The following is a 27,337-nucleotide window of genomic DNA, read 5'->3' on the forward strand; positions in this document are numbered from 1 at the left end:
ATAAAATGAATGATTTGCTTTTCAAAGTAGAGGCAGCATTGGTGTGCTGTTTCTATAGGCTCAGTTTCTGAAGAAAGATTAAATAAGATCCTGGTCCTGCATGATTACTTACATGAATAAAGTTTCTGATATGTAAATTTTTTCAGGATAAGAGCCTTTGTAATTTCCCAGGCAGGAGCTGCATCTGTCTCTTTGCTTTGTGATACACCTCCAGTATGAACCGACTTATAATACTCAATTTTAATTCCTTGCAAAAGCAGTGACTTAAGCTTCAGCCCTAAGTTAAAATGAGAATAAACAGGGACCAAACATTGCAGAGGCTCTTAGCACACTGGCAGTTGTTCTGTTTTGCACTGTTGAGTTGACTTGTTTATAGCCTGGGTTTGCAATGAGCTCATATGTAGAAGGGCGAGATCTTGGATGTCCACTGCTCACCAACCTATTAGGTCTGTTTGCAGACCTAAATAGCTAATGGAACAGCCTGCAGCCAGTAGAAGATGATGAGATGTTGCTGTGATTAATTTTAAAAATTAATTGTTTAAAAATTGTTTAATCTCATTCTAACTTGATGGTGGCAGCTGGAAGTGTGGGTTTTGATGCCTTTGGCAGCAACTTTGCTGAAGGCAGGCAGGGCTCTGGTGCTCAGCCTGGGACTGCACCTCTGTTATAGAGACAGAGAAATGATGAGTGATGTGAGGAACTGTGGTTTATCTTTAGCTATAGTCCTAACTTTCTAATCAAAATACAGCTGTTATTTCAGTCCAGCTCCTTACAGTTATTGATACAGTTAATACACAGACTTTAGTGTATGTTCCATTCTCTGGTGCACATTCACCCTTTCAGCATCCTTTGAGCCTGCAGCCTGGTGGTGTCAATACTTCTCAAGAATAATTGGAGGGCAGATGAGTGAGGTTACAATGAATCAGCAGCACATTGGTGCAAAGACGAGTGGTATGCTAATCCTGGGAGTCCCTTACTGCCTTCTCATAAATCCACTAAGAGACATTTTTACTTGTTCTCTAGCAAGGTTGATTACTTGCACTTTGTAGGCACACAGTTTGTGGTAGTTGGGAGTAGGGCTGTGGCTGACCCTCAATCCCCAATGGGCTACAGCTGTGAAAAGCAGGTGGGCAGCATTGAAGGTAATGAGACATGGAGTGCCGACCAATCAGGAACTGACCAATCAGCACTGACCAATCAGTGCCGACCAATCAGGAACTGACCAATCAGCACTGACCAATCAGTGCTGACCAATCAGGAAGGGGACCAGAGGGCACACAGGTGCAATGCATTGGCAGTCAGGGGTATAAAAGGTTGGGCTGATGCACAAGATGGGTATATGCCCATCTGATGGGGTAAGATGTTGCTCTGCTGGGCAGATGCCTGAAGCCTGATGAGGTATGGTGTGACTCTGTAGGGGAGAATGCTTAAAGCCTTCTGAAATTGTGTGGTGATGCTCTGTATTGTGGCCCTCTGAGCTCTGGCATGGGCTGTGGCATTTGCTGTGATAGTACTTTTGTAATTGATTCATGGTTCCCCAACATAATCTTTCTTCCTTTCTTCTCTTTACTACTGTTAAAACTGATTTTACCTGACTCACTCCTGTATACTGGGACTTGTATTTTCCTGTGTCAGTGCTGCACTACACTCTGGGGTTTTTTCTAGGGTTGTAGATAATTCTGTGATTCCCTTCCCCCCCATTTCCATTTAATAGCTCATGAAGGAGCTTTCTCAATATTTGGCTTCTGATGATTGGAATTTTTTTTCTGCTAGTGCATACCTTCCTGTTTTTCTGCTCTAAGCCTGGCCTTCAGCATGTGAGATGCGTTAATGTCTGAGCTTAGAAGACTGATATGACTTCCATGCAATAGTGTCAGAAAGAGCTAAGCTGTGTAAGTTTTCTTCACAGTTTTCAAGCTTTTTTTTTGGTATAGGAAAGGCCATATGTGTGGGATGAAGAAAAAAGACACTTAAAGTGGTTAGGTGGAACTGCAGAGGAGGGCTTTATAGAAGGATGGGAAATTACTGCCAACAGTTTGACTAAAGCTACTAGAGAAATGTCTGAAGTCCTTACTGTCCTGAGTCAGAACTGAAATTTTAATGTAATTTATACCTTTAGCACTGCTTTGTCGAATGACTTGTACCAGGATCCTTTTTTTTAGTGTAACAAACTAGCATATTGAGTTTTCAATTGAACCTTAATATCTCTAGGAAGGCAACAGCTTTGTGTGTCTTTCAAACTTGGAATATCTAAGCTCCTGACATGCACAAAAAACAATGCATGTTTTTTATTAATGCAGGATTGTGTATACTGTATTCCCAGCCAGAAGCCATTCCTAAGTAGGTCATGGAGATACAAGTATCTTTCTTATGTAAACCAAGTAATCATCTTTTAGCTTGGTCAAGTTCTTACTTTCCCTGTTTCTTGTCCATGGGTGATCTTCTGCATGACGTACTCCTCCTACAGTGTCATCCACAATGTATTTGTATATGGGACAAGTAGTACAAAAGGGCTTTTCTCTGAGTGGAGGTTAATTTATAATGGCCTTTTTTTACCACTGCTGTGCACAGCCAGTGCCTGGTGCTGAACTGATGGGCTCCTCTGATTAGCAAAGTCTGAAAGTGGTGTTTTCAAGGTCTCCTTATGATTGCTTTGGCATTACTGAGTTCAGCAGTAAACTTTATCCATCACAGCTCTCTTGCTTCACAATGTGATTAAGGCTGGAGAAGTGAAGATGTTCTAAAATTCTGGCTGTTTTTCTATAAATTTTCATGCATGGAGATTCATGCAAATCACTTCATTATCTTTTACAGCCCACTGTGAATGGGAAAAGTGGGGTAAAACTGAAGAAAAAAGTACCCTGCCTGTCTTCATTATGTTATGAGCTAAAATTATCAAATCCTATTTTCATGATGCCTGTTGCAGTATTGTGAATTCTTGTAAAATGAACACCATTGCTTTCCCAGGTAACTCAGTGACTCGATTCAGGTACCTGTAGATAGAAATACTTTGAGTTCAGTGCTGTTCCTCAGATATGAAAGAGAAATATAGTTTGATGGCTTCCAGAGTTGCCTGTGAAAGATGCTTATTTAGTCACTAGGAGTGAGTTTTGCTGGAGCATCTCCTTCCCTTGGTGTGTGGGCAGGGGAGCTGCTGACCTGGCCTAAATTTGCTGGTGATTTCTTTAACTTTTTCTTTTTTCTTCTTACATTGTACAGCAGTCATAAGCTTTAGGTGAAATGAATAAATGTAAATCTTGTAACAAGTACAAGGTTTGGTGTACAATAAAGGGATGATAGAAAATAACATGGAGAGAGTTACAGAAAGACTATTGTTTAGTAGTGCTAGGGAGCTTCACTGAACATGATAGTAAATAGTTCTCATGCCTTTGCTTTAGAAAAATGTGATTAGTTTAGAGAACTCTAATAAGAAATTGGCATTCTTAAAATGCTGCCATTTCAGAAAACCATTCAGAACCTTGATGCTGGATTTTTTCGTTATTTTCCAACCCAGCTAATCAATTTTGTAGCAAGTATGTAAACATTTCTATTTAGAGCTGAAAGAATGACAGAATATATTACATTATTCTGAGAGTGTACTCAATGACTTGTTACTTCAAGAACTTCATGCTCAAGATAAATGTCTTTCTTGAAAGCCAGTTTTATGGGTTACTAAGATTTCTGACCATGCAAACACGTACTCAGCAAGGAAGTGAATAGGGAATGAAACTTAGGTATGGCAAAGTGAGTCTTTTTCTGTCTGGGTCTGTAAGAGTAGTTAAAATTACATATTCTCAGTAGTAGTTTACAAGGAGGTAGAAAGTTTTATAGATGGGAAATACCATGATATTCTGTCCATGTCAGCAGCAGAAGGATTAGGCACATGTACAGTAACTGACCTATAAACAGGGAGAAGGGATGAGCCTGAAAGTACAGTCATCGTTTCTCTCAGCGCAGTGAAAAGTAGTACAGTAAGTCAGAGTACAAGAGAAACACAGTAACAAGCACACCTTGACTAAGCTACCTATGGAGCAATACAACTTTGGAGCCTGAGTCCCTGGATTTTTACAGCACTTGTAGAAGTAGCAATAGGACTTTATGTATCTAAAATAATTCCATATCTCACATACTTAAATCATTGAGCTTTTGGCCATGAACACAAATTAAAAATTCTGTTTATATAATATGAATGAACTACAGTTACAAAGGAAATAGAGAGGTGGGAGTGAGCTGCAAATCTTTTCCTTTTATGTAGCAAACTTCTGAAGTGAGTTCTCTGTATTATGCAGTGGTTGGAGCTGCTGTAGATCTTTGAAGCATTTGAAAGTTGCAACTCGTGCCACTGTAATGTAGTTCCTACCTTGATCCACTGATCAAGATGTTCTGTGGATGTAACTCCCAAACTCCTAAGGGAGGCAATTGAGATTTGGAGGTACTTTGGCAGCATCTGTAACTGTGAATCAGAAAAGAGTTGGGACAAAGAAGTCACACCCAAAGTTGTGTACTTTTTTTTCTGGAAGGGCATGCCAAAATTTGATGGATGGAGACAATATAAGGAGGGGTCAGAAGAGATACCACAGAGGGAAGAATTGTGTTAGAGAAAGCAGGAGTTTTGTGATAGTATGCGTCTGAGCAGGCATCTCAGTGTAATTTACTTCAGGAGAGAGCTCTAGGATCAAGTGGTTCTGATGTTAAAAATGTTTGTGCTCAAGCGTTAATAATTTGAAAAAGTAGTGAAATCTTCACCAAGCCAGCTTCTAAAGGAAGCCTGTAATAGCTTATTGTGAAGTTACCAGGAAAAATAAAACCACATGGGTTTACTCTGCTTTTAATTTTAGTAGAATGTTATGGGTTTGTCCTATTTTTATACAAAAAAGTGACTTACTGGAAACACACATATTTATGAATGCTGGAAACATCTGTTAAAAGCTGATTGTATGACAGTGTTCTGAAAATATGCGTAACAAATTCTGACACTTGATAACTGAAAAGCTGAGGATTGAGCAAACCAAGTGAACCTTCTTTTTATTCATTTCTAGATACTAGCTCTGGATCTGCAGTGAAACAGTCTACCTTAGTAGAGGTTGGTGAGTTTTATTTTTTCAGCTCTTACATACAATTTTAAAGTAATCTTTCTGAGAGGCAGAACCTCAGTGCCTTTGACATATTGACAAGCTGTTGTGTTCAATGTTTCTGTAGCAATAGACCCAAGTGATCTGTGTAATAGAAACAAATGACAGTAATTTTTCATATTGTGATTTGGGGGTTCATTTTGTGAAATTCCTCCTTGCATTTCTGTTTCATATACTGCTTTAGTTAATTGTAACTTAATAAACAAATCAGTAGATCAGACTTAAGTTTTTAGTCATCCTAAGCTAACCTGTCTGGCAAACAGCCCAAAAATCCCCAGTTTTACTGTTTAATTCATTCTTCTAGAGTCAAATATTTGTCTGGTTCTTTCATCCATTTCCAAAGTACTAAGACATGACTTGTTGTATATGTGACAGTATGTGGATTATATCCTGGTTCATTAATATATTTATATATTGTATGACATGAGTGTTCAATGCTAATGAGACTGCATACATTTTAGGAATTATTTTGTTCTTTGGACCTTGATTTATGGTATAATTTCTGGAGAGAGCAAACTCATCTGTTAAGCTATTTTTATTTATGTTCTATAAAACTGGTTTCTTCACTAACAAAGATGAAAGTGCAGCTTATTAATAGTTATTTGTGATTGCAGTTGTCTGATCAGAGTTCTGGAAGTTTGGCAATGCATTTCTGTTTGGATTGAGTATGATATCATGGCTCACTGTATTAGTTCCTGTCCTTACACAGCTGTGCTTAGGCTCTTAGTGTGATTCACCTTTAAGTGAAGCTTCTTATCAGCCAGATCTGCTGGAGCCATTAGCATTTCTCAAACTTGCAGCACATGCACACTGCTGCAAGGAGATGTTTGTAGGGTTTCTACCCTCTGTGCTTGCAAGGGCATAATTTTTTGCTGTAGGACAGGTATTTGAGATAGATCTTTCTTTCCTGAAACCTGTTCCCTATCTGAGATCAGATTCGTGAAATTGTTTACACACTGCTTTTCTCTTTGAGAACGAGTTTATGTACCCTAATTGCATTGCTCCTTACACTCAATTTTCCAAGTATATGTTATACTTTCCTTACCAATAAGGTCATAACTGGGTATGGCATGTGCTGTTGCTGTCTTTAATAAAAGAACTGCTTTCTTTTATTGTATAAATGAGTTAATGATCCCAGAAGCAGCTGGATATACCTGATGCTTTTTGTCTTCATTCAAAATGGCCACAATATCCTGCTGTTTCTAATTTATTCATGCCATCAGTAAAGATGAATAGTTCTTTTATTGTTTGCCTGGGAAAATGAAGAACAAAGATCCTTACAGAGGTGTGGAAGGTGTTAGTGCAAGAGTGTGCACTTCCCTGTAGTGGCAGACAGCATTGCTGATCTCTGCTGGGAGAGGGCACCTCCCTGCAAGCTCATCAGGTGGTGCTGGGGATCTGTGCAGCTGCACTGAGAGGCAGGTCAGGTGTAATGTAATTCAGTGCTTTTCCCCAGGGAAGGAAGCAGCTGGGAGTAAGTCACTGGTGTCCTGCACAGCTCTCTCCTGAGCTCCTGGAGTGCAGAGAGGGAGCAGGTCACATGGTGAGCATACAGCTCTGATCACCATCTTTAGATAGTGCCTGTCATGTGAAATGACAGAGGCTGGAGGTAGGGCAGTGCAGCTGGAATGCAACACTGCAGCCTCCCTGTTACTCTCTGACCTTATGGGATTAGCCAGTGTTTGCAGGATCTGCCAGTCATTCATGTTTTGTTCAGGTCTGGGAGAGATGCTGAGCTGCCATAGAGGAGCACTCTCTGGCAGAGCTCAGCACTAGGGCCAAGGCTGCAGGCAAGTGGCACAAAGTGCCTGTTGTGTCCCTCTCTTGGTGTCTGACTCAGAAACATGGTTCTGTGATAAGACCAAGCACGATGGCTCTCATGTATTTGAAGAGAAGGTTGAGAGGCAAGTATATCATTCTTCAGGTATTCAGCAGAAGTAATGCTGGTGTGTTAATTATTGCATAAACTGTAGCATCTCATCTAGAAGTCTCTTTGAGGTATGCTGTGAGCTAATTAAATATCCAAGCATTCAAAACTAGTGCTTTTCATATATAGATGTATTTCTGTGCAGCAACGGAGTCTCTTCCTCACTGCAATGCCTCTAAGCATGAAAAATTCTGTCTGGTTATAACTGTTACTTCAGACTAAATACTTCTCAACAGTCTTGCAGAATTCCTTTTGGATATTTTTTAATGACAAGAAACAGGTCCAATAAGCCTTTACCTGGAAAGGCCTTCATAGGATAGATTCTGCTTATTATGCATTACTTTCTAGAACTATATATCTGCCTTTTATATTGGAGGCATTATTTTGAAATTACTCAAGTGTTTTAAGATGCTTTTGGTAAAGGCCTAAGCAAAGTATAAAGGGCAATCTGTTTTCCACATAGTAGATTGTTGTTCAGCAGTTTGTGCCAGCCAGTACAGAGTGCAATCATTCCTCTCAAGAGAGATGAATTACTCAACTGCCTCAGCTTCTGCTGCTCCACATTCTTATCCTTGGACTGTTGGAGTGGTCTGCTCCTCTTGTGGAGCAGACTGGCAGAAATGTAAATGTCTACCATTGTCTCCTTGATAAAGGATCTTCACCTGTGAGCTGTTTTGGGTATGTACCAGTTTTCACAACAATGCAGTTAATTGTGCTTTTGAGATTTTTTTTTTTTTGTGTTTGAAAGAAAACCAACAGATTTTTTTTTTTCCAATAGCACTGTGTACAGCAGTATTTTACAAAACTGCTGCAAATTTGCAGAAATTGAGTTATTGAGTGGTAACTGATACATTGCAACAGGCCAGGTAATTTATCTTGCCATTTTCTGTTGAGAAAATTTTGTTTAAGATTATAATTTACTCAGGTGTTTGACAGAGTAGGGACTGTGAAAAGATTAATTATGTCCAGCTAAGATTGCCTGAATCAACTATATTTGTGTCTTTGACTAATTTTCTTGTGAAATAGGTAGGACCATGTGCCTTCGTTTAATTTTTTAAAAGTTTGTATTTACTACATGAATACTTCAGTATAGTTACTGCTGCAGTTTCTCAACATGCCTGAGTATTTTCCAACCTTGCTTGGGGTTAAAATGTGACTGGTATGTTACTGAAAGGCCCCTCCAGAGTGTGGTTCCCCCTGGCAGCAAAATCCTTTGACTTTGGCAGGACAGTATGGAAGCACACATGTAGCCGTGAGTCCAATCATTATCAAACCAGCAGCAAATGCTGAGTGTCAGGCATGGATACTTATACCTGGGGGTGTCCAGAGAAGTCTTTGCGAGAGTGGACCACAAAAGCCAGTGGCCTTGGAGGAAACACAGTAACTGATGTAACAGAGGTGATGTATGCCAGTTCCCTAAATAACCCACAAGCCCTTCATTTGCAAAAGAAAATTAAACTATATTTTGCCCAGAGGAAGCACTGTTTGCATAAACAACATAATTTATTGTAGATTAGGAGCAGAGCACTTGCAGCTGTTCAAAACATTTCTTTTGTTAATGTGTCAACACTGCACTCCTTAGGCAGAGCCTGTAGAAGGAAGATTATCCAGATATTTGTCTAACCAACCTCTGGAATTGATGCTGGTGTCAAACACCAACTCCTATTCTTGAGGAAGGAAGCATCTGTGTTAGGCACTTAGCTCACGGGTGTGGTGAAATCTATTTGAATCAAGGCAAGACATTAATGCAGTTTTGTGTGTTGTCAGTTTTCCCAAATAAATAAAAAGTAGTTCATGTGGATAGAAATTGAGTGTGTCAAATGGCCTTGCAGACTTTGACATCTTTGCTATACTTCACTTTCCATCAAGAACAGTGTGTGTTTTCATTGTAAAGAGACTAAGTCTGCAAAATAGTGCGTACTTGACCTTCCAATAATTATGCAATATAGTTGTTACTTGTAGATTTTAAGACCCAAAAAACAATTACTAGATAGCTGCAGACCACAGAACCTTTTCTTGATATGGACATTAATTTGAAAGACATGGGTTTTATTTTTTTAAAGATGTCTCAGTAAGGTATTAAATTTGTTGATAGTTGCATTATTAAAAATGTTTATTCACTAAAAAGCAAATCAAGGGATCACAGATGAATGTTTACGCTAAGGACTTTTTAAACAATAGGCTGTATAAATCCCACTCAAAACCACTGCAGATAGTATGAAATCTGTTGCTGTCTGCTGGTATTTGTGGAGTATACAATTTCATCTTATCTTTGTTTTGAATAACCCAATAGGTTAAAGTTCTTTAGGTCCTGTCGAAGGCAAGTTTGACAACTGTGACAAAATAGAAACTTTAAATTTGATCTTAAATATTCTTTTAAGGTGCTGATTCAAGGACTAAATGCAGAATACTAGTAATGACTTCACTAACATCCTGTACTGTCCTAATTATGCCAAATACAAAAGCAGAAATTACATGTTCATTCTAAGAATATTTATGTATTAGTGTATAATTCTCCCATTTATCACTTCAAGGATGACTGAAACTGCACACTAGAAGTGCGCCTTCAGCTGATTTCCTGGTCCTTGCTGAGTTTGCTTGAGAGCCTTTTGGGATATAGCTCTCCATTTTAAAGATAAGATTTCATGCTTATTCTTCAAAATTAATACCATTATAAAATTGAGAAATAGCAGAAGCCTAGTACTTTGTAACTGAGAACTGGACAACAATCTGATCCAAACATGAATTATAAATGACTGAGTAGTGCATACCTGATTTTGCACATGAGGTATAGCAAACTGCTGAGTTACATGTGCTCTGCTAATCCTGCATCATGGCAATTTAAACAGCAGTGCTGCTAACAGCTCATTATGTCTTTTTAATGTCTTTTGCATGCACCTACATGTCTATATGTGCATAAATGCATACACACAAACAAGAGGTTTAAATGGAATTGCTCTGGATGACACCTGTTTTAGTCACTCCCATGGATGCAGTAGGATGGGATATTTGATTGCTCGCACTGAATAAGCTTCAGAGAATCTCAATAATCTTCTTTGAAGTATTTGTTTAATAGAGAGTGTGTCTTGGCTTCTGATGTTAATACTAGTGTATCCTTGCTTTGAAAGTGTCTCCAAAACTTATGAGCATTGAAAGTGTCAGAACAACATCAAGATTTAAGCAATCACTTCTGCAAATTAGATTATTACTCACTGTGAAACTGCTGAAGTAACATAGAAAAAATCTCATATTACTGGAAATAATGGTGTGAAGAGTTCAGCTTTTGGGTGTGTATCACATGTGGAGAGGAGAGAGACCATCTGCTGTCTATTCAGTGCTGCTCTGGTGAGGAGAGCTGTGTGGGGAGCTGATGGGAAAGCAGTGAGTCTGTTTTGGCAGCAGCCAGGTGGGCTGTTCTCCCAGGAGATAAGCTGTGGGACAGATAATGGATCAGAAAAGTGGCTTCCACAGCTGGAGGTGATACTGGTGTTAGATGGATTGGCTGATGTTCTTGATAGACTTGAGTCTGCATCACTGCAGAGTGCTTCTGGAGAGGTGGTCACGTTTTTCATCTGAGTAGTGGCAAAGGAAATCTGCTTTGCCAAAAAAAATATTGCTAGAGGTGATCTTCTATGCAGAAACAAGAGGGGTGGTGGCCTACAGAGACTTGTTTTTTACTAGGGGTAACTTCATTTAGAAAATTGAGTTTGTTTCTAGAACTCTGTTAAAAATAGGCATTTGAAGTATGAAATTGTACGAGGAGGGGTATGTATACTGCTGAGGTATGCAAACTGATCTAGATGGCCCAAATGCTTCCCATCTCTAGTTTTCTGATGAGGTCTCTTTGTTTCCTTCTCCTCCTTTCCATTTTACCCCATTTTTCTTAGCTCAGTTTTCTCTTTCTGTCACTGTTTCAATCCTTCTGGAATAATTGCTTCCAGTGAAATCCAGTTCTCAACTATTTGACATTAGGAAAAAGAATTTTAGGCCACTAAACTCCCATCAGCTATTATTCCCTTCCCTTAGGCTTGCCTAAAGAAGGCAAAGACTGTCAGTATGGCCTCTTTACCCCCATGTATTCCTTACAGATCTTACAGATTCCTACCAGCCTGTTCATAACCATAACAAAAAATTACCTAATACAGTAATCTTAGAAGCAGTGAGTAATTTTCTTCCATAAAAAATCACAGGTGTGGAGCACTGAGGGTGACAAACTCACCAGCTACCATCTCTCTACCAGGTCTGCACAGGGAAAAGCAAAAATGGCCTGCACATTGCTTTATGGCCACAGACTTGATTGCATCTTGAAAATGTTCCTTCTTCTGCTTCACAACAGAGTTTGAAGATGAAAATATTCTTCAAAATTAAAATGTTCTTCTATATCCACAACATACATTGGAGCTAATAAAGGATTTAAATTAAACAGTAATAGAAACCAAGAACAATGGTCCATGTTTCATTTCATGGTGGATAAAGAAAATCAGCCTTATTTCTATTTCATTTATATTTTGAAGTTCAAACTCAGGTGAGAGCTGTGACTTATGATTGAAGTCTCCCTCTTGCTGCTGAGCCCTGTTCACTGTTGTGGCTGCATGCATATCTTAGGTATGTTCCAGTTTTGTCTGTGTGTGTGTTTTTGTGCCTGCAACATGACTCTACAAAATTCCCATTATTGGTTTTTGCAGTGAAATTCAGTTGAGCAATACTGAACCAACTGGTCACATTCTTGTGTGGAGAAGTCCAGGAAGAGTGAAATTTATGGGATGGATATTTCAGGCCTATTGTTTAGGAAGCTTAAGTATTAAATTAGGTGCTTCAGCAGACCATGTGAGTTATTGGAGTACATTCCTGAGCTGCATTAACTTGCTATCAGTTACTTGGCTCCTGATAACCAATTCTTAGAGAAGTTGTCTTGAAGGTAATATTTAAGGTGGGAGATGCAACCTGTGTGTTTCTGATCTCTCTTCCCCTTGTTTGATAGCAAATGAATAACAATACTTTTCAAAGTGAGTGATGTTTGTGCAGGCTGGGAATATGTCTGTGTGAATTTGGTGTTGGTTCTGTGAGCAACATCTTTATCACGATCTCGGTTTTGACAGGAGGCTTTCATTTAGCTTTTTATAGTCATTTCATAAGAGGCATTTGCATGTAATAGCCAAACTGCATCTGGGAAATTGTGACAGGAGCAATCAGACTGTGGATGTTTTTAAAGGTCAAACAAGCAGCTGATTGCTGGCAACATGGCTCAGCCTTGCAGGGTAGGGCTGGGAAGAGGAACCTGGAAATTCCTCATGAGAAGTGCAGAAACCAGGAGGTGTCAGAGGGTTTTTCAGAGGCTTTCCCTGAATGAAAACCACCTGAAGCACCCAAGGAGCATTATTATTTATCCAAAGTGCTCAAACCAACCTGGATTAGTTGTTTCTCAGGGGTGTAACTAAGAAAGGAATGAACAGTCATGTAGGTTGTAGGAAGGAAATACTTAAGCTCTGCGTCTTAATAAGGAGCAAAATTTCAGAGACTTGAGGTTCTGGTGAAAGTCAGTCCACCCTTGGGGAAGGCATGGAAAAGACAGCAGTAGGGTGGGCAAGACATGAATCCTATTTGACCTTTACTTTCAATACAGAGTAAAACTAAAGCATCTTTATATTAATCATAAATTTTAAGCAAGAAGTAGAAGCTGTGACGACTCATAAGTGAGTAGCTAACAGAACAGCTCTTGGAGCTGGCTCATGAATGGCTCCAGCTCCTTGCTCTGCCTGGTTCAGGCACAGCCCTGGGGCTGTGCTTCCAACCACTGTCACTTTGTGTTCCAGCTGCTCAGCCTTGGAGGTGTGCAAGGATCAGAGTATCTCATCACTCAGATTGGTTTCTATTTTGATGAGAACCTACAGCTGGAAAAAAATATCATGAATACAATTAAATACTTTTGGGGACTCACTTCACACAAGGACACATCATATATATATAAATTATGGGGTGCCGGGTACATATAAAATTCAAAATAAACATTTTAGGATATACTTTCAGTGTATATTTAACTCCATTATGACAGTCTTATGTTACATAACTCAAATTTAATAAGCTGATGAAATTTTCATAGAGCTTGTGCTGCCAGCACTGCTAATGTAATGGAACTTTAATTTGGCATAACATTTTACTGTTTCTTAAGGAAATGAGGTTTGTGCAACTGCTTTTTGCCTGTCAGTTCTCTACATGAAATTCTGACCTTCTGTACTAGCTCCCATTAAAATGAGTGAGGTTTTCTGCAAGCCTTGAAGAGCATTAGGTTCTTACAAGTTTCATGGTGTCCATGGTTGAGTAAAGAGGAAAAAACCCAAATCAGTGCCCTCCTGAGTGGAAAGCTGTTACATATTTCCCTTGGCAGCATCAACATGTGCACACTCTGGGCTAAGCATAGCAGGCGGTGTCTCCTGCCCAGAGGAGATGTCAGGAAGTACATGTGCTGGGAAAGAAACTGAAATTATTTTAAGAAGCATGAGAGAAAGTAGGACTTCAGTTTGTAGAAAGGCTTGTTTCGTTATATCTGTTGACCACAGAACAAATGATTACATTTTTTTTCATGTTTTAGATTTCAAGTACATAATTACTGAATTCACCAACCATGCAGTTTTAGACATAAGATGCCTCAGAGATGAGAACAAGTGGAAAATTGAGTCTATGTACATTTATGCTTAATGCAGCTAAAGCTATTTTGCTTTATATTTTATCTTTAACCAAACCATTTTTTGGTTTTGTTCTCTGGCAACAGTCTGAGATACAGCTCAGCTGTCTGATGTACAGCTTCAGAAATACTTTTGTTGGGTCTTTCAACAGATTAACATTAGTTTTCATTAAATGTCTCTCCAGAAGAAAGACTATTAAAAAAAATAGACTTCTGTATGGAGTCACAATTAATTTAAATACTTTGCCACTGGTGATATTTTGAGAGCTAGTAATGTATGTTCTTATTTTTGCTAGTATCAATATTTCTTCTTTTACTGTACTGTGACTCAAAAGGATTTGAGTCTTATGAATAATTTCTAAAAATAAAGCATAACATTAGTTCAGAAGTTTTGCTTTTATAAAAGCTACAGTGGCCTTTGTCATCAAGCCAGAATGAAGAGAAGAAAATCAAATAATGATAATGCACCTTATCCAGTCTGAGTGAAGAAAAAACCTTTGAATGCTGTAAAGTTTGTTAAATTTGACATCTGACTGACAGTCAGAGATGTAGATTCCCAGAGTGGAGAGATGTGACTGCCACTGACCTGCCCTTGTCCTCCCTGAGTCACCAGTGTGCCAGATAGCTCATCAGAAAGCCTGTGGAAAGACAAGGGACACAGAAAAACTGATATTGCACCTAGAGGAGATCTGTTTTAATAAAAATGAAATACTTTGAATAAAATGTGCAGAAATAGTGCAAAGAGGACCTAGGATCAAAACTGAAGGTAAATGATCTGTCAGCATAAAGGCATAAAAGCATCTGGAAGAGGTTAGAAAATACCTTCAAAAATATGAATAGGTAGAAATTTTAGAAAAATGCTTTGATGCACAGGTGAATGATTTTGCAAAGTAATTGCTTAGGACAGTTCATTTTGTGGATGAAAAACTTCCATTGAAGGTATAATTGGAGAACTACAATTAGATCAACAGAAGTTGATCATCTGTATATGATTATACAGGTAATATAATAGTTCCACCTATTTTTTGACGTAATATTAATAAGGAAGTGACATAGTAATCCAATTATTTTAAAATTATTTTTAAATTAATAAAAGGAACCATATTGCAAAATTATGCGTTGATGTTATCATGACGGTTTATTATCTCAAAACAAGTTAACAAAATTCCAAAGGACAGCCAAAGTTTATTGATAGTTCTGATAGAGGGTAAGAGAAATAAATTTCTTTGTGTTCAAAGGCATAAGGTTAGAAAAGGTTAAGGACAAAGGTGTTCATTGAAGAAATGCAAGCACTTCTTTATTTAGGCTCCTAGTTGCTGTTTTAAGATGTTGGAGTACATTAAGCTAAGCTTTGGATACCTGCAGCATTTATGTATGCTGCAGGTATCAAAAAGTTAGCTTAATCAGTATGGCCTGAAATCCTGATCTTGGGGACATATGGACACTTCAGCAGTCCTCACCTGTCAGACTTTGAATTTAGAGGATCTCCTTAAATACAACATGGATTCTTTCCAGCCTTGATATGTTAGGAAACTGATGCACCTTGAGAGAAGGGGAGAGAAGAAAAGGCAGTAAAGTGGAGTTACCTTCTCAAATTAGGACATAGCTGGAGTATGGCATACAATGTCAACAGAGTCATAAAACAGGGAATATAGTTTGTTTTGTATGAGCCAGCCTAAGCAATGCCATGGCATATTCAAGATGTTTAATATGTTTGTGCCATCAGTGCAGGTGTGGGAAGGACTGTTAGGTAAACTCGTAGGGCAACAACCGCATCAGGTACTGGGCTCTACCTGTCCTGCGTCACCTGCTGCTGCTTCCAGATAGCTGAGTACATGGCATACAGATAAACTTCATAGCCTAGGCTGTCACCCTGTTTTTCTTTGTGAAGTTTTCTTTATGTCAAGTCTGGGAGCTGTATAGAAGTGCATATAATCAGTGAAATGTCCTTCACTGGTGGTATGGGGATTTTTTGCCTTTCCTCCATTTGGTTTCTGAAGCCTCTAGGATTAACCTTCAGCCTGAATGAGTCAGGCAATCCACTTATGTTCCACTAGCAGTGCACTGTATTTTCAGCAACTCAAATGTAATTTGTTTTAGTACAGTTAATGATATATGTAATCATATTTTCTGGTACTGAGTTATGTTTAATAGAGTTGAAACATCATGCAACATATAAACCTTAAAATGGCCTTTTTACGTCTTCTCCTAGTTTCCTGCCTCCCCAGGATGATGTCCTTTTGTTCTGGCTGTTTTTTATGCTCTGGGTAGGCAGAGGGAGGTGGTATGACTTGAAATTAAAAGTTCCAAGTATGTAATGTTTGAAACTCATCAACATTACTTTAGGAGCATCAATAATCTAAGCATAAAGGTAGGTATGAGGGCAAATTGAAGATGTATGTTACATACATGGGAAATAGATGGGAGATAGGTGTCTCCGAATGCTGGACACTGGGATAGAACCTAGGTCTCTAGCTACTCAGGGAGAAGAGAGGCAGGAACCAGCACTTAAAATTTGGTAGGTTACATTATAAAATTGTCTGGAGCGTGGACAGAGCATAGAGCCAAGAGGTGTAGGTAGGGGTTTTACTATCTGATACTGCTGATGAATTCACTGGACTCTATACGTAAAGTTAAATGTTTAAGCATATAACCAGAGAATACAACTGGTCTGAAATAAGAGTAAAAGGGAAAAATTAAAGGAGAGCATGATCAAATGTTGTAGAATAAAAAGGCAGCAAGTTCATGTTGTTTTCAAAAACTCCTGACAATTTATTTGGATTCTTCAAAATTCATTCTGCTGCAGCTAAATGCAGATAAAATTTTATTACAGAAATTCAGAGATACTCTTCCTTGACCACTACTCTTTTCCTGGTTGGTGGGGGAAAAAAAAGTAAGGTCTGTGTTTCCAAAAAGCCTTGTCTAAATATAAGACTGAACACTATGACTGGTGATGTTTTGTAAATGTTTAGTGTACTGAAGAAAGACTTTGGTGAAAAAGAATGCATTTCCATAGGGGACTAGGAAGAGGTGCACTGCCTCCTCTGGACTCCTTCTGACAGGTCCTTGTTGTGTTGGGGACCCAGAGGTGGACACAGGGCTCCAGGTGGGGTCTTAGCAGAGCAGAGGGGTGGAATCACCTCACGTGGCCTGCTCTCATGCCTGTTTTGGATGCAGTCCAGGATATGCTTCACTTTCTGGGCTGCAGGTACACATTGCTGGGTTATATTGAGCTTTTTGTTCAAAAACATTCCTAGATCATTCTCCCCATGGCTAGTCTTGATCTAGTCTCCAGAAAGATTGCAGAGGTTTGGCCATTTGTTCGTAACTACTGTGATCAGCTCTTATCCAGTCCAAATGTCACCAAGATGTTAAATAAAACAACACACAAATAAAATGTGTTCCAGTGTTTCTTCCTTTTCTTCCATAAATTGCAACTGAATACCCAGTTACCTACCCCAACTCTTTGTTTCTGAAGGAGTTTTTGCAACTACCCATTGGAGAATGTGAATAAAGGAAAAGACAACACATTTCAAAATCAGATGTGGAAGATCTTGTTCAGGGTTTGGCTTCAGGTCAGACACATAAATCTTAAGTACCAGATATAGATCTTGTGATCATCTGGCTCTTTGCTGTATGTTTGTTTTGAGTCCTTGGCTCCATAACAGTTTTCTTCTAAATTAGCTTCTATAAAAGTTCTTCATTTTACTTGGTAGTCTCCCAGCAGAAAGCAGCTCCTTGGGGAATGTATGATAATGGTGTAATATTGAGGCAAAGTTCTGGCAGGATTTCATGGACTACTTTTATAATGTTTCTACTTGACTTTCCCATTATAGGCTTACAAAGCCAAGATTATCTTAAGCATGTCAGTCCTGTTTAAATCCAGTTGGTTATTTTTATTATGAAAATTAACATTTTTTAAGTGCTTTGCTGGACTGGGGCCCAGATGATTGTTACATTTTCCAAATTAAAGCTTCCTTGATGATCATAATAAGGGAATTATAGCAATAATTATTAATGAATAGTATTACTGTGTAAATTCCCCTGTGAATCTAACTGCATATAGGAATTAGAGCATTGGCTCCAATAGTTTATTAATGTGCCTTAGCAGTCTTACTGCAATTTATTTACTTTCTTGCTTACTGATAACTATTTCTAATTCTGATAAAAATAAATCCTTTGTGATTTGGAGGTAGGCTGTTTGGATCACATGGGTAGATAATAAATCTTCAAAATTCTCCCTGTTGAGGAAAGCAAAAAAGTCCAAACAGTCTGAGTTGACCTTTAAAAGGTAAAAATATTTCTTTTCACATCTAGGAAGAAAAGCACCAGAGAAGTTAGGAACCTCCAAATGTATCTTGGATCTAAGTCATTGTGTCAGTGAAAAGGAGAATTTGAGAATGAAAATGACTTTACATAGGCTGGGTCATTTTGACAAGCTGTTCCTACTTTTGAGTGAGCATTTCTACAGCTCATAGAGGTGAACATAGAAATGGTAGCACTAACACACTTGATCTTTCCTGCTGGTTTATTCATTATTGATTCTTGACTCTCCATTGTGATAAACATGCAGGGAAGAGTCTTTACTGCATTGCTGTCAGTGGCAGTCTAGAATGCTGAAGCAGTTCAGGGTGGGTCTCATTTTGCTGGCATGGAGCAGTATTTAGGAGTCTTCTTTAACTTTCATTTCAATAAGCCTAGGATAATTGCAAGGAAACTTCTGGATGTCAGCAGCCAGGAGAACGCACATATTTCCTTCATCCAGTAGGATGATGGGGAGCTGCTTCTCCTAGCAGCAGCAACTTCTGATAAAGGTCAAGGTTTGGGTGCCAAAGTTATGATCACAAGTCCTACACCTCAGCTTGCTGTGCCATCAGTGCTCCCAGTCTGGGGCATGATTGATGTCCAAGACAAGCTTAATGCTGTGGTGGAAGGAAAGCTGGAAAGGGTGTAGAGAATGTGGCTGTCTGGAGTCGCTTGTGAAGTAAATGTCATGTGTTGTAGTACCACACAGAGACAGAAGTGGGAGAAATTGAGAACCACAAAAGCTGAGTTGCAACTAGGTTTTGGTTGGGCTTTTGTTTGTTGGGTGTGTGCTGTGTTGTTTTAGAGTTTTTTTTTCCTTAAAAATGGTCAGAGTCTGAATCTTTAAAGGAAAACCCAGAAAAGTGAGCTGGTTTGGTAAGAAGGGCAAAGGCTGTCGCAGGGCAGTGGTACAACTACTTGTACTGCCCTATGTCTAGATGTGTTTTTGAGGAATTATTTTATGATGAACACTGTAGGTATTTTCCAGACGCATTGCAGAACTACAGAGAGAGTTGTACAAGACACATTTTCTTTAGTTTATCTCAGATGGCTTTGTTGTCTGTTCTTAGTGTCATGACAACTAAAGTCTTGTATGTTTCCTTTTAAAGCAACAGGGGTTTTCATTGGTATCTCAGCTTGTTTTTATGAAGATAGCAGATAAACATAACTACTTTTGTGAGAAGCATAACTAAATACTATGAAGCAAACATTTCCCAGACTACAACAACCCTGCAGTCCTGCTAAAGTTAATAGAAACTGCCAGTAGCTCTATAGCAAAATTGGAGCCTGTAGGCTAGAAAACAATTCTTCAAACCCTAGCCACAGTTTTAAGCTTGTATGGTCGTTTAAATTTGTCACTAATTTGTGCTCTGTGTTTTGTACAGTGCAGCAGCAGTTTTGTTTTATATTAGGAAATAAGAGGAAGATACTGGTAAGAGGCATCTATCAGATTCAGTGCTTCTACTACAAAAGATTACTAGCTTTTTAAGATGTGATAACATATCAGTAGTCTGGAAATACACTGGTAAGATCAAAATTGAATTCGTTAGAGGATTCCTGTCCTTCATTGTCCGGTTATCTTAGAATATTAATCTGATAGGAACAAAACCTTTTATGTGCTTTATGGCAGAAAATGAACTGAAAACAAGAGGAAGCGATGGAATATGGCCAATATCACTTTTAAGTTCAAGACTAACTTAATTTGCTCTTTAGAAGTCAATGAATAGATTTATATTTAATTTTCTAATGGGTAAATTCTGTTACTTACTTTTAAAGTTGTATGCCTGCAGTTGTTTTATTTTAGACCATCATCATGCTTGAAAGAAATGAATAATTTCTGTGAGAAATTGGGTGCAACTTCAGTATAATGAAACTTCTCAGAACAGGTGGGCTGTATCAGTGACATTTAACTAAATCTTAAGTGCCAGATGGTATATTTGCAATTTATTTCAGGATTTGGCCATAGATTCATTGTTTGTCAGTACCCATATACTGCTGTTATAAATAAAAGCTTTATATACAGAATGGAGTCCACCACTTTCTGTAAATCCTAAAAAATGCAGCCCTCAAACACACAATTAGGCTAACACAAAAGGATAGTACCTTTTGAACTTCTTCAGAAGTTAGTTTTCATGTGGGGTAGCTAGAAGACTTGCATATTTGTACTTTTTCTTGATGTTGCTACTTTCCTACGTGGACAGTTACAGTGGGATACACAGTACGTGTCCATTAAGCTGCAGTTTCCTTTCCTTTGAAACATGCTGTGCATTTTTCTTTTGAAAATACAGTCTCTGTATGCCTGTTAATATCTCAAGCAAAAAATAACTAAAAAATTAACAGGCAGCTTATATCAACTCAGAGGCCCAAATAGTTACATTGACATTATTCATCTCACTAGTCAGATGGAGAAGTGTAAGATGGACAACTACAAAAAGGCAGTAATTTAACTGTTTTGGTGGATTTTTTGTTTGGGGGGGTGGGGGGATAGGAAAGGAGGTTGACTGTTTCTTAACTTCTGCATCCCATAAGGCACAGTATTTAGTTTTATATGGTGATTTGACTCCTATGGAACATTTCCTGTATTTGTCAAGGAGCTGCTGTTAGTTTTTGCAGACTTTAGTAATTGAAAGAACACTTGGAAAGTTTTCTTTAATTTATCTTCATAGGACCGTCCATGCTTCAATGCAGACATGTGTCTGCAAACAGTGGGAGAATGTTGCAGTCCTTCAGCCATCCCATCATTTGCCATGTAAATGAAAATGTTTGGTCTTGGAACTATATCAGTAAAAAACACTGGCCAATGACTAGAAATACTTACTTTGCATTAAATTGCTTACTTTTTGTTTTATCTGTGAAATGTTTAGCTTAATTTGTCTGTATTAAAAGAAGTGGTGAACATTTAAATGTGTACAAAAGATGTGTTTCTGATACTGTGTCATCACTCTTCATTTTGATTTTTGCTGTTAAAATCAGAAACTGCAATGCTACAGTCATTGGACCAAAAATATTTTTCTTTCAGAAACAGACCACACCCATTCAAAAGTATCCTTTATTTGTTTTTTACATACTTATTGTTTGCTCATTCAAAACCAATATTCCCACAGTATATCTCATGGTAGCATTTCACTTTGGGACTAGAAATCGAGCTCATACTTCCTCAAAACAATTCCCAACTTTGCTTTAGTACCATTCCTTTAGCTTCTTCTAAAACAAGCAAAAGAGATTGCATACCCTGTGTTGTGGTTGCAACCCCTTATGTTTTGTAGTTCATATCATATGTTGTGCTTCTCACAAAGTGCTGTCTGTTATTCCTTTGTCTGTTCAGACAAAGTTTTAGACATTAGTCTCTTCATTCAGACATCAGCATCACCCCATGGAAATAGCCTATTCTGTATGTGCTGGTGAAAACTCCTTTTTGTTGGAAAAAAATAAAAATCACATAAGACCCCAAAAAGTTTATGCAGCATGGGGAGAAGGAAGTAAAAAGTTACATAAACCAGTTGCACTGATACAGGTTAGAAAATAAGGCTTAAAGGAAAGAAAGCTTCTCATTCCCATTTTTTATAGAATTTGTAGTTGTGGTCTGGCTTAATTTTGTGTTTTCCCCCAAAGGTGAAAAATTACATATTTAATTGATTTTCCACTAAATTCTCACTGATAGAGTTTTCTGCTTCTGCTAATTGCTAGGCTCTTCCCCCTGCAATCTGTGATGCATATTTAGAACTCCTCATTTCATTTCATGTTGTCTCTTCATTTGCAGTTAGCAATTCCTCACAGTGCATTTCTAAGGTGGAAAATTAAAAACATGATTGTTCCTGGATTTGAGAATGCATATTATTGCAGGGGAAATTCCTTCCTAGGAGAATCCAAATGTCTGATTCAGTTTTTATTTGGAGGAACACAGTTGTTCCCAAGCAGAAAAGAACCTTTTTTCTCTATTTGTATTTTTATGTTTATTTTCTCTGGTCAGACAGAGCAAACACTGTGTGTTGTGTGATGGAAGTGTTGATTCAGAGAACTGTGAACAAATATAGATGAGAAATTCAAAAGCCATGCTCTGGCAGAGAGGAGAAGGGGCTGGTGGTAAACAGCAGAGAATGATTGTCACTGAAAATACAGGCTGTTGGTAGCTGAGAAGTGGGAAGCTTTCTGCCTATTTTGTGTCACTTTTTGCTTCTTTACTGGCAAGCTACTGATCTAGATTGACCTGCATTTGAAAACACTTGGTGGTACTGACTGAGAAGTATGTTTGACATGAGGATAAAAATTTAATACTGGCCTCCCACTTCAGTTTTCCTGTGATTTTTATACACCCAAATGCTATCTCATGTTGCTTATTAGGAAGCACAGGGACATTTTTGTCATTCAAAAGTGTAGTATGACATGCAAAATTAGTAAAGAATTAAATAAAATTAAGGTGAGCAAATAATGTATTTCTTCTAGTGGCTCATTGTGGGAAAAGACATGCTCATTTCCTCCATCATTGCAAAGGCAACGACAGCAGCCCACTCTGAAAAGCTATAATATGCTTTCTCTGAGTTTGGCTTTCTGAGTTTGCAGACTGAGTAGAAAACAGATAAAAATCTAAATGTGCAGATTACAAAGTGAGCAGGAGAATATGCCTTCTGACTATCATGTACTTTGTCACTAGTATTAATCTGCAGAGAGACTATAAGTTGGTATTTCTGTGGTTTGGCATCTGAAACGCTTTTTCAGGGCATCAGAGTCCTGTGGCCACAAGATCTCTGAATTGGGAACATGCTGTTCCCCAGATTTCTGGAGTTGGCAGGGTGTGTTCAGCAGAGCACTCTGCTGCAGCACGCAGAGGCAGAGTGGGACAGTGGGCACTGTCATGATTTCAGTCTGGCCCTTCTGACACGTGCTGTGCTCTGGGGAGGACCTCAGGCCTGCCCTGTTGCAATGGTCTTGTCCAGTGATCCGGATCTGTGGCTGCCCTGGCTCCCATCAGCCCAGCCCCAAACTGCTTGTTCAGGGGCTGTGGACTTGTGCCCCTAAAGCAAGGGCTGCCTGTGGCCCCTGGCTACCCAGGTCCCTGCCCTCACCCTGTGGCCCCCTCCCACCCAACTCCAGCAAGATGTTTGGATGCAGCAGTTTGTCTCTTGTTTGTATGGTAAAAGGCTTGTCATTAAAGCATTTCAGTCAGCTGGAAACATTTATTGGCTTGAGCTTCATGCTTAAAAAGAGCTGGCAGCCCTGAACTTGTTGCTATGCTCTGCACAGGCTGTGGCCCTGAATTTCTGCTCACATGGATACTTGGATTTTTCTACTCTTTGGCAAAACATGTAATTCAGTTGATTCCTGTGGTGTACCCTGAATTTTTGTAGGTCTTTGGATGATGATATGGGAAGGAGTCTGGCTTTAATAGCAGGCAGCCCAACACTGAATTGCTGTTGGGTGAAGCATAGGCTTGCTTTGTCTATCCTGTGATGTAAATTGGTACTGTGATGACCAATAAAGAAAATAGAGGGAGTTCTTAACTAATGATGGCTAGAACAATCAATCCAGAGGTGAGGAAAGTCATAGAGGAAGCATGCATAGTAGAGTGCAAAACCAGCAGTATCAAAGATGCAGGAAAAAAACATATCAAGCAGACTGTTTGCTAAGCTCAAAACATATGAAGAGGTTCAATTGCTCTAAGGGCTGTCCAGCTGGCCTGAGGACAAGGATGTGGCCAAAAAACCATGTGAAGAGAAGACGTGAAGAAGAGAATTTTCCCATCAGTATTACAGATAGTCTGTGGAAGCATATGCTGCAGCAAGTCGTGCTGCACTTGGTGCTAGCTTTGGATCAGCAGTGATTTGAAGTAGATCGCTTTGTAAACCACTTGGAGGGAAGTTTTCTGTGTTATCTTGGATACAGCCTTTGTTGCTGTTTGAGTGCAAAGGCCTAGGAGAACATGAAAGTAGTACTCTCTACAGCTCTATATCTGTAACTGGCTCTTGGGACATTTGGAGTGGCATTTTTCTCAGTATATATGGAATCTCTTTTACACTTGAAATATGGCTGATACATATAGTAGTCTGTTGTACCAATGACTATGGTTACTATATTTTCTTTTATTCTTCTTTTGTTTTATAATATAACTGTAAATAAATAGTATGATTTTTTTAAAGCCTGTGCTATATTACAGAATACAGTATAATATAAGTAGTAGGGAGAATCATATTGGCATGCAATTTATATAATTGTATTAAATGTCATGATTGTTTTTGAATAATGTTTAAAGAAGGAATTTTCATATAATTAGTATCTTTGACATCTTGGAACACTGGCTTAAACAGTAAAGCAGAACAAGCAGCTGTTTTGTTGTGGTACATGTTTAGGTATTGGTAGCAATGTGGTCCACAGAAGATCAAAGTCACATTTTCAGCTTAAATGACTGATCTGGCAGTCTTGATTTTGTTCAGCCTTATATGACTTCTCTGTAGGAATTGAGAGCCAGCTCAAATTCTATGTCTGACTCCATAGGTTCTGTGAGATAGTTCTGGTTAAATTCCTATTGTTCTGTGCCCTCTGGTACTTTCCATTACTGTAGTGCTGAAAAGTCAGTGTCATCAAACAGAGATCACTTTAAACAAACAAAAGAAGTCTGTCCCTCTCCCAGTGAGAATTACTCATAGTAGTTATGAGTGGAAATATAACATAAAAGGCAAAGACAGATGGGGAATTGCAAAGAAACAGTGAAAGAAAATCATCCATTGAGGATAGTGATCTCAGCTTTCCAGAGGAGCCAACGTGCTGTCAATTTAATTTGCAATTATCATAGCAAACAAGATTTAAGAAAGGGTTTGAAGGAGGGCAATGCAGTAACTTTGCAGGTGTTGCAGAGTTCTTCCAAAGTGTGAAGTGTAATAGGAGGAAGCACAGAAGTGGTTCACTGAGAATTTAACAAGGACATAATGAAAAATAACTTGCAGACTAATTGTAAGTTGGCTGTTCAGTACCAAGTGAGAATAATAATGAGAATAGTCCATGGAACCAGTATGAACTTGCTTTTATTTGACATACCAAAGAAAGAAGTGGAGGCAAGGAGAGAAGTCACATGCTCAGAGTAGCAGTGCTCTGATAAGGTGCTGTCTTTGTCCAGGCTAGAGGAAAATATTTTGTATTAATTTGTTTCTAAAATTATGATAAACTGGACAAGGGTATTAAGTGTATATTAAAAGATTTTATATGAGCAATATTATGCAGAAAGATTTTGCAAGTGAACTTAATGATCTAAGGATGATTTGGGTTAGAGATAACATTCAGACTGACACAGTGATTCAGAAAGAATCTGGCAGAATAAGTTTGTGGGGGTGAGTAATGAAAACCTTAATTTATCTATGAGGAACCTAAGCTGGTACCTGAATTTACAATATCAGAAATACTGTCTGAGATACCAATTTGAAAAGAATGAGGTAGTACTGAAGTAGAGGTACAGCATCTAAAGAGGAGATAGTAGTTGATAGTGTGTCTATCAATGAGATTGTACTAGAGTAAAGTTTTAGGAAGAAAGAACACAAAAAAATTCTCCAGAAAGCATAGAAGAAACCATGAAGTTGTTCCTTTGAATGACATCCAGAGCAACAGTTAGAGACATCAGGATAAGACTGTGCTAAGGTAGCCAAAACATCAGAAATAAAAACTGCTAAACATGAAAAATTATTGTCATGTCAGGAAGATTGAAAATGAACCCACTTCCTGAGGCCTGGATAACTGCAAGTTATAGAGATTTAAAGAGTTTAATTTGCACATTTTTAGTGCAAAAAGTAAAAACCATCAAGAAAGGAAGAACATCAGGACTTAGAAATGCTAGGTAAATGGTTGGACTAAACGATCTCAAGGATCTTCCCAACCTAAACATGTGTATGATTCTATAAATCAAGGCTGAGGTTAGACTATAGTGAGAGAATAACAAATAAAAAATAGAGGCGCATAAACCAGCAAAATTTGCAAAAACTAATTACAGAAATAAAATGAAGAGTTGTAAGATGTTTATAAGAAATGGCAGCATTTAATGGTTTTGTGGTCTCAGAATATACTCTGCTAAAAATGGGATCCTGTGATTGAGAGTACCTGACAGTCTACTGCATAGTATATCTTAAAAACTTACATGCCATGAGTACTTTCCCATTCCAGATTGAAGAGAATTCTGGAGTTTCTACTTTGAAAGGGTAATTTTCCAGGAGGGCTGGGAGGCTGTGTATTGTACTGGAACTGGTTTTCATGATGAAGGATAAATCTTTGTGTTTTTTCTTGTGGGTTTCTGACATCTATCTAGGCATAGTAAAAATGAGAATGTCTTATTTACATGAGAAATGTGGAATAGGAAGAGTAAAGCAAGGAGAGCAGGGCATTTTCATTATCTCCTTTTCATCAGCAGCAAATCAGGGAATGCTAAAGTTACAATTAAATACACAGAGAAGGCAATCAGCATGGATTGTCATGTTGTCACAGCTTTTGTCAGCATGGATTGTCAGATATTTTTGGGATGCCTGTCTAACACAGTGAAATAGCCAGGCAGTACTTCAGTGTAATGATACCTATAACACTCCTATTTGTGTTTGCTGATGCCAGTAACTTCAAGAAAACACTAGTTTGTCCAGTTTCTAGCTCTTACTCTTCTAAATTGTAAAACCCTTCTTATATTTGTTATTTTCCAAAGAAAGTGTACCAGTTTCTATTTTTATTGTTGATTCTTCTTATGAAATTCCCTCATAGATGTAAGACTATTCTTCAGAGCTTCTCTTGAGGAACCCACCATATTACATACAAATTCTAAAATATCAGGCAAGTATTGCTGACATCTTAACAATTTTTTCCACATAAATAGTTATTTAACTGATGTATTATAGTACCAATGACAATCACATGGAGATGTTTTCCATTTCAAACTTCTGAATTCAATGACTAATTTAACTTTCTCTCATAAAAAAGGCAAACAGTTAGTTTCTTTTTGAATCAATGATCAAAATTCATATTCTGGACAGAACTGTCCAATATGGCACTTGTGTTGTGGTATTTACATATGAAATCAGGTTTAAGCAATTTTTCATTTTCTTTAATGAATCCCAAACATAGCTTGAATAGGGAGGGTGATAATGTTCCCAAAATTACCATGTCTCTTTCCCTATGTCCAGGAAATATTCTTGTTAAATCAAATGAAGGGGAGATACAGTGACAGAATGAAATGTGTAAATTGAGTTGTCTACATGTTAGTACCTCCATGTGATTGACATGCTCTCAGTGTGATCCTACTGGGCAGAAATCTAACTGACAGAGTCCACA

The 27,337-nt window shown here is 38.3% G+C and overlaps 1 protein-coding gene across 1 annotated transcript in view; it reads left to right on the forward strand.

Moving 5' to 3' along the window:
• CNTN1 (contactin 1) overlaps positions 1 to 27,337 on the forward strand; it is a 204,462-nt gene that overhangs the window by 51,652 nt on the left and 125,473 nt on the right. The window contains exon 2 of the mRNA XM_054271979.1: positions 5,040 to 5,083. The gene's annotated coding sequence lies outside the window, so the exon portion shown is untranslated. The remainder of the gene's footprint in view (positions 1 to 5,039; positions 5,084 to 27,337) is intronic.

Source organism: Melozone crissalis, unplaced genomic scaffold, assembly GCF_028551555.1.
Source record: "Melozone crissalis strain CALT ecotype California unplaced genomic scaffold, PUWL_Pcris_2 ptg000004l_1, whole genome shotgun sequence".
Lineage (NCBI taxonomy): Eukaryota > Metazoa > Chordata > Aves > Passeriformes > Passerellidae > Melozone > Melozone crissalis.